Raw genomic sequence first — 8,506 nt, 5'->3', positions numbered from 1 at the left:
GTTTAATAGACGATATCTCTGAACCAAGAGTTCTAGATTTTTGTATTTCTGCATTGAGTTTGCTCTGCGTTCTACTTAGAATGCTTCAGTATCACCTCATCATCACATGTATTAAGCCCCTGTGCATTTCAAAATGGCTGTAGGGGTGCTTTATCTAATCTTCATTGAATGAGCTTTAGATAAAAGATCCTGCAGCCATTATGAAACGTGCATTAATACATGTGATGGTGAACCATTTTAATTAGAGCGGCTATCTCAGAACTGCTTTAATTAAAACAGCCTCCCCACCCCTGAGCACATGTATAGGCAGCCATACTGTCCCAGCTGATGGTAATTTCTTTGTGTGTCAATTCTGGGTTTTAACTTTTGAGTACGGGTTTTTAGATCTGCAAGCTATTCCAGGGTTAACAGTTATGAACTCTTAGGGAAAGCCTGAAAGAGCCTATAATACTTACTTTAATGTTCTGAGTATTATTTGAATATGTATTGCCTGCTGACTGATATATGTTTACATAATGGTTCAGGATGTACATCATGAAACTCAGCTGAGAATGGGCCCAGTATAAAAACTGTCCTCTGGATACCAGTGACCTGGTAAAATTAATAGAGGTTTAAGAGAGCTACTCTAACCATCTCTATAATGTTTATATGTTTATTTATATTTATTAGAATTATATACCACGTTCAAAAAAGCTAAGGTTGATTTACATTAAACTCTAACTAGCATAAAACAGATAAAATATTAAATAACATATATATTTATAAGAAAAACTCCCCAAACAATACTCCAACTTAACAAAGACCTGCCCAAGAAAAGGCCTTGCAGTGCTTCCAGGTAGCCAGGCTTAGGTGCTGGCAGGCCACAAGGGGAAGAGTGTTACAGATCAGAGGAGCCACCACTGAATATAACCTCCTACTTAGCACATACGGTACTCACAGAAGGTTCCTCTTGGCTGACCTTAGAGGTCAAGGTGGAACATGAGGGAAAAGGTCATCCCTTAGATATGTAGGGCCCAGACTGTTAACGGCTTTAGTATAGGTCAAAACCAGAACTTTGAATTGTGCCTGGAAAGCTATCAGGAACTAATGCAGACTCTGGAGTGCTGGAGTAATGCATTCCTTATGTCTCACATTCAGTGTGTGGGCGCTGTACCTCTTATTAGGTAATACTGTTGACTCACAGGACCTCTGATAGGAAGATTTCAAGGGAGAAATCAAGACATTCTGGGTTCTGCAATGTGAGACATTTTCATCAGGAGAAAACATCAAAGGTATATATTAGTTTCTTAGAACTTTGATTTACCAGCCCTCTTCTTCCTTAAATTTCATGTAAAGTCAATGACTAAACATCTTTAAATGGAACTGTCAGAATCTATTTTCCAGGCACACTTATCTCTTTCAATGTATCTATGAGATAAGATTTTTAGCGTTATTTTTGATAGCAACAACAGTTACTCAACATTCCCCATTTTTAGAACACGGAGAGCTGAACGAGTTGACTTGGCAACGGAAGAATGCTTCAGGAGGCTGGGGAACTGAAAGCACTGGTTGGGCAATGGTGCATTAATAATGTTCATATTACAACAAATTATAACAAACTAGAGCTGCATGTTTGTCACTTGAGCTGGGGAGATAATGGAAAAGCACTGATTAAATTCATTTACTTTCATGAATGTTCACACATGATTTGCAGATTTTTGTAAGGTGGGTGAGCAAGGATTTTTGTAAGGTGGGTGATAAAATGACATTTATCAAAATAAATGATTAGATCAGCTTTAGTTAGAATTTTGCTGTGCGCCATTACCTAAAGGAGCCTCTGGGAGACAGGGTAGAGCATGGATTTTTCCAGTCCCAAAGGCATGTTTCAAAGTCCACTGTAGTAAAAGGAAAGAGTCAAAGAATTTAAAAGCAAAAGGTCCACTTGACTTAAAGAATAATTTCCTATATTTGTTGGCTGTATAGATTTTAGGGCAAACAGTTGAGCAGTTCTAGAAGCTCCATGCACCAGAGGCTATATTCAATAGCTTGTTTATTACAATATGTTGCTTTGAGGTGACCTCTGACCATTGTTTGTCAGAGCCCACCATTTCCCATGAACAGAAAGCCTCTGATGAAGTTGCAGTTCACTAAAGCTGGTTTATTGCTTGATATCATAAGCAGTAAGAGACATTATATCCCATAAGCAAAGAGACATTATTACCCAGTATAGGGTTGGGTATTGTTTTGTTAGGCAGTCTGACTGACGGAATAGATCTAAAGGCATTCTGATATGCTCAGTAGCATTCCCAGATCCAATTAAAACCCCCCAAATTATCACTATTTGTTTATCTTACATGGGATTTTGGATGGCTACTCATTTAATGGCACCGGATTCTTTTTGAACCATAAGTGAAGGAAGACTACAATTTTTTTTAAATTCTCACCATATCCTTGTTATAAATGCTGAGAAAAGACCTTCTTGACTCAGATGGTGTGGTTTCTTTTTGCACTCAATCTACCATCTTATAGCTGGGGATCTATTTAATTCCTGCTGAGACAAGGGGAAAATCATGGGCTCCTTGTGGTATGCAGTGTCATTTTCGTGGTCTTTTTGTGGTGACCAGTTGATTGGTTGAAGGGTCCTGGCAGCTCCACCCCTCACCACTGATTGGCTAAGAGAGCTGCCCATCATATGGCCCCACACCTTGCTGCTTATTGGCACAATGAGCAGCCCTCTTGGCCAGTCAGCAGCAAGCGTTGGGGTGTGTTTGTCATTTCAGCAGCTCCCCTTCATGCCAGTGGTTCCTGCCCCTCGCGCCCCATGGGCTATAAGGCTGGGCTGCAGAGGCCCTGTGGGCTAGTGGTTCCCGCTGGGAAGTCAGCATTTTATTTTTAGGTTTTTTTTCCCCATGGCAATTCTGTGCTAAAATCTTGGGGATTACCATTTTCATGGTGTCCAGGGAAACTGCTTTTTGTTGTGGTTTCCATGAAAAACGTAAAATCACAAATAGGGTAGATCCCCATTTACAGCCTATTAAGACTGTCAAAATGGTATGTATGTAAAATACTTTTTCATCAGGGTTTGGCAGAATTTGGTCTTCCCTGGACTCATTTAACTGTATCACCCAAATCTCTTTTCTGTCTTATTTCATCAGGGCACTGTGATAGGTAACTCTTCCTTCAGTTTTGTCTGAAAACAGCAATACCAAACAGCTTAGATTCCTTAGATTTCATGCTGGCTTCCTGTGAGAGGCAGTTCTTTTCTGGAGCAAGAGGACAGAGGTGACCTTTGGTGTAGAAGAGGCTTTTGATTTTCTTTTTATGCCTTTGCTCTCATTTTATTTCTTGTGAGTTACCTGCAAAAGGAAAATAAAAGAATACAGAACACTTTTTAGCTGGGAAAGCAGGACATGTAGTCCCTGCAGGTTTCTGTATTATACCTTTCTTCTAAATTACATATCTGCTGCTGGTTTATAATGGCTTCTAGATTAATTGGTTTAGCCTTTTGCCTTTTATGTTGGCTTCCTGGCAAATCTGACCTCATTCTCTGACTAAACTTGGAGGGGGAAGGAATTTTAGAGAAGATAGCACCTTTGGCAAGAAACCACTAGTTAAGGTAACAGGGACTGTGAAGAACGGACAATTTGTTTAATTTGTACTGGCCTTTGGACATAAAAGATTTAGGCTGCTATAAGGTTCTAAGGGAGTATCTACATATGTGCTTTAATGCAGAGTTGACTAATTAGCTCCGCAGTAAATCATCACCATCTACACGTGTGTCACTATTAGGCCAGACTAAACTAATTAACTCTGCCATAGGATAGTACAGCCCAACACAAGTACTATCCTATGGCTGAGTTATTTACTCCAGTGCAACACACATGTAGAATGTGACCAGGCCTGGCTGGGGCATGAGGGTGCCACAGTGTGGGGGCCCCTGGCTAGCCCCACATTATAGCACCCTTGTGCCCCAGCCAGGCCCTCTGCAGCACATTGAGCTGGGGTAGAGCAGCTCGGGGCTGGTGGACTGACCCCCCAAATTCCCTGCCAGCTGGGGTTGTGCTTCACTGGCTTGATGTGTTGTGGTCCTAGGTGCATGTGTAAACACTGTGCCCAGGAGCAATAAACTCCAGTACAAACTGCATCAGAATTTATTCAGCCATTATAATTGCATCTGTAGATGTGCCCTAAATGTGTGCTTTTATCCACAGGGAGGAGTGTGCCAAACACAAAGATCATATGGATAATCCAATGAATTATCTCTCTGGAATAATTAAATGCTAACTGAAGTCTAGCTCCAGTCATTGATTTGTGCCTTGTGCCTTTCTCAGACAATTATTAAATCAATTTTAGAAATTGCTGCAGTTCATTCTTTGGGAGTTTTATATGGAAAGAAACTAAAAGCAAGTTATGTAAACATCATACAGTGGCAGGATTAAGAAGTGTAAAACCAGAGTAGTAGGTAATTCTATTGCTTTTCCATCCGACTCAGCAGTGTTCTGTGATTCCACCTAGGAATGGGCAAGGACTTTAGTGATATACCAAGATGAACCCAGTGGTCTCTTGAAGGATCTCTTGTTAAAATATTTGGCTTAGAAAGACATATCCAAATAGGTTAAACCATGTTTTCTCTTGGTATTGGTGGCATCTTTAAAAAAAATGTCAGAGGCCTTTCTGAGCCATCACTAGTGTCAACCACTACCAGTAATCTGTCACTCATCATCTTTCCATTTCCTCTTGAAGTCGCTATGGCCATCACTGATAAAACAAAGATGGTAAAACTTTGTGACTTTGTAACCTTTTGAAAGCGGTACGTCAAATTCCCTTTCTCTCCAGCTGACTAATAATAAAACTGTATTTTAAAAGTCACTGACCCTGTTTTTGTGCAACCCTCGTAATATTGAACTGTGATTTCTTTTCCCCCATTTCCTTTCTTCAGTTTCTATTTGATCTTTAGTATTATTTTACTTTGCAATTGGATTAAAACAAATGAAACAATCTGAATACTTAATTTTTTAGGAACCTCTAAGCAACAAGGATAAATGGTCCTATCTGATGGCTAGAAAATGGTATTTAGAGGTTTGCTTTTGGGAATTGGCTTGTAGATAAAGTAGATATGCATTAGAACAATGGTCCAGGGCAATGGCAAGGGTTAATTAATTTCTAAAAGCCTGTTTCTGACAGTTTCTTCAATGCCCAATGTGTTTAACACAGGGAAGCAGGAAGAAGACACACAGATTGGGATATTGAAGCCATGTACCACACTGTTCCATGACATGAGATATGGTGGCACCAGGTCACAGTGCCTAGCTGCAGAGCTCTTGGGATTTCTGGTTTTGGGGAACAGACCAAATTAGGAGAAGACTAGTAAGAACCAAATAAGGATGTGTGCATGTGATGGGCTTGTGAAACAAAGGAATATGTAGACAGGACAGAATACAGACAGTATGACAACCACAGGTAGACAGATCAGTGATGCCCAGAAATGAAGAGTCATCAGAAGAGAGAGAGAATGCAAAAGGAGGGATTTTAGAGCAGCAAAGTGTCCCTGAGAGGGGAATCCAAGGCTACCTTGGACAGAGGGCATACCACCAGCTTGTCTCACCCATCCCACTGGAGGAGGGGTGGGTCTGAGCCTCCAACCTTCAGGCTGCTGACATCTGACATTCAGGAGAGAACCTTAGAGTGAAGTTCTTGTACTGAACAGATGTACCTTGACTCTGTGAACTCTATGGGACTGGTAGATATATAGAATGTTTTGCATTATTCTTATCAGCCATCACTGCATATCAATAACATTTGCCTATTATCAAATGGAGAGGTTGTGGCTGGTCTGAGGGTTTTGGGTCTGCGTGGAACAAAGCATCTGGGTTATAAATCCAGTGCCAACAATAACAACATAGCGAACATACATGTTTTAGCTCCATCTAGCTGAGTCCTGAGGTAATTCGCTTTAACTATCCCCTCTATGAAATGTATTCATCTTAACATGAATAGAATATTCCACTGTAGTCATAAATGTAGGTTCAAATGAACAAAATAAGCATTTTTAATATTAACGTGTCATGCTACATGAATGTATCTAGTTACATGATCTATCCACTTTGTGCACTGATTGAAGCATATTTCCTATGGAAAAAACTGTATACAGTCATTCATGCTATTTAAGACTGTATCATAATGCGTATGGATATGAGGATCATCTTGAAGTTGGGTGGGCAGAATAAATGCTGGCATGTTCTAACTTAGAAATGCTTAAATTTGCAGTGACATCATCTTAATAGGTTTTATTTTGTGTGTGTGTATGTATTTGTAATGACAGCAGAGAAATGCATTATGAATTTGAATACTCAACAGTGGTGTGGATGTACCAGCAACAAGGATAATTTTCACTGTCACATTATTACAACAACACAAGAAAAATACATTCTATGGCTAACTAGCTACCTCCCAGGGTAATGCCTTTCAACATCCTTTTGTGAATAGCACTGTAATTGAAACCCCAGAGATGACAGCTCTGTTTACCAGCAAATCATACAGTACTGCATGGGCAAGAGACACTGTTTTTTCCCTCACATTAGCCTGACATGAAGGAAAAAAATGCCTGGACATGAAGATGACTTCCCATCAATACCCATTCAGGGCTTGGTTTTACTGTATAGGCTGCCAAAAACATACTTGCAGGAGACTGATGTAGACACCTATCTGCTTAACTTAAGAGGCCACCAAACTCACAACACACACATCTCTAAAAACTAGTGACTGATAGATGAATAACTTGGGATCTTCTCTCTTTCTGTCATATATACATATGTGTGTGTGTGTGTGTGTGTGTGTGTGTGTGTACACATATACACACACATACAGGGATCTGCTTATGTTTTCATGGTATTCACACTGCTTGTTGAAATCCCCTTTTCTACCATATCATCTAATATTTACTTTATTTTGCCTCCTTTCCTTGAGTACTAGCACCCATGCAAGATGCATATTTGTTACTTCTGGCTTCTTGATGACCAGTTATACTGGAAGAGTGTAACTCTTTATCAGTTTTTCATGGATGAATCTAGCTTTGACACATCCATGATAAATGAACCTGCTTTTTATAAGATGCATTTAGTTGGATTTAGACCCATTCTTATCATCTGATTGTTTCTAGCCAATCCTAACTCAGTATGTTTCTGAAAGTAACAACTTACCTTTTAGTTATAGAGTGGTATGAAATGTTTCAGATCAAATCTAGACCATGATTAATCATTTTTCCTTTTTTGTGCCCAGAATTCATCATATGCATTATGATGCATTATCTTATACTAGGTAAGTCTCCTAATGGGTTCTTAGATGGGCATCAGAGGGACACCTGCCCACCAACTGTCAATGCTGAGTCACTTGGATGGACTGGATGTATTTAAGTCAGCAGGCCCAGATGAGCTTCATCCAAGAGTACTGAAGGAACTGGCTGGTGTCATAGCAGAACCACTGACACGGCTGTTTGAGTGCTCATGGTGCTTGGGTCAGGTCCCGGAGGACTGCAAAAAGACTAACGTGGTCCCTATTTTCAAAAAGAGGAGGAAGGAGGATCTGAGTCATTATAGGCCAGTCAGTCTCACCTCCATCCTTAGAAAGGTCTTTAAAAGATTATGAAGGATCATATTTGTGGGAGTCCAGCAGGAAAAATAATGCAGCAGGGCAACCAGCATGGATTTGTAGCAGGTAGATCATACCTGACCAATCTGGTTTTGTTTTATGACAGGGTCACAAAATGCTTAGATGCAGGAGTAGAGTTGTTTTCTTGGATTTTAGCAAGATACAGTGTCTTATCCTATTCTCATAAGTAAATTAGGAGGCTGTGACATAGATGTTTACACAGTCCGGGAGGTGGCAAATTGGCTTAGCAGTCACGGCCAGAGAGTGGTAGTAGATGGGTCGGTATTGACCTGGAAGAATGTGGGTAGTGGAGTCCCTCAGGGTTCGGTCCTTGGACCTGTTCTCTTCAATATCTTCATCAGTGACTAGGATGTGGGGGTGAAGTGTACTCTGTCCAAGTTTGTGGATGATACTAAATTGTGGGGTGAAGTGCACACTCTGGAGGGTAGGGAATGATTGCAGGGAGACCTGGACAGGTTAGAAAAGTGGCCAGTACACAATAGGATGCAGTACAACAAGGACAACTGCAGAGTGCTGCACCTGTGGTGTAAAAATATCCAGCACACCTACTGGCTAGGAAATGACTCTCTCAGCAGCACGGAAGTGGAAAGGGATCTTGGAGTCATAGTGGACTCCAAGATGAACATGAGTTGTCAGTGTGATGAAATCATCAGCAAAGCTAACCTCAAGATACATGAAAAATTGAACCAAGGAGGTGATACTTCCCCTCTATGCGGCATTGCTTGGACCACAGAAAGAGTGGCCAAAATTTGGAATGGGCTTCCAAGGGAGGTGGGGCTTTCCCTTATCTTGGGGGTCTTTAAGAGAAGGCTGGATAGGCATCTGGCTGGGGTCATCTGACCCCAGCACTCTTTCCTGC

The sequence above is a fragment of the Crocodylus porosus genome, unplaced genomic scaffold (assembly GCF_001723895.1).
Source record: "Crocodylus porosus isolate Cpor-Errol unplaced genomic scaffold, CroPor_comp1, whole genome shotgun sequence".
NCBI classification, from domain to species: domain Eukaryota; kingdom Metazoa; phylum Chordata; order Crocodylia; family Crocodylidae; genus Crocodylus; species Crocodylus porosus.
The sequence above is the reverse complement of the archived record's forward strand: the minus strand, read 5'-3'. Positions refer to the sequence as shown.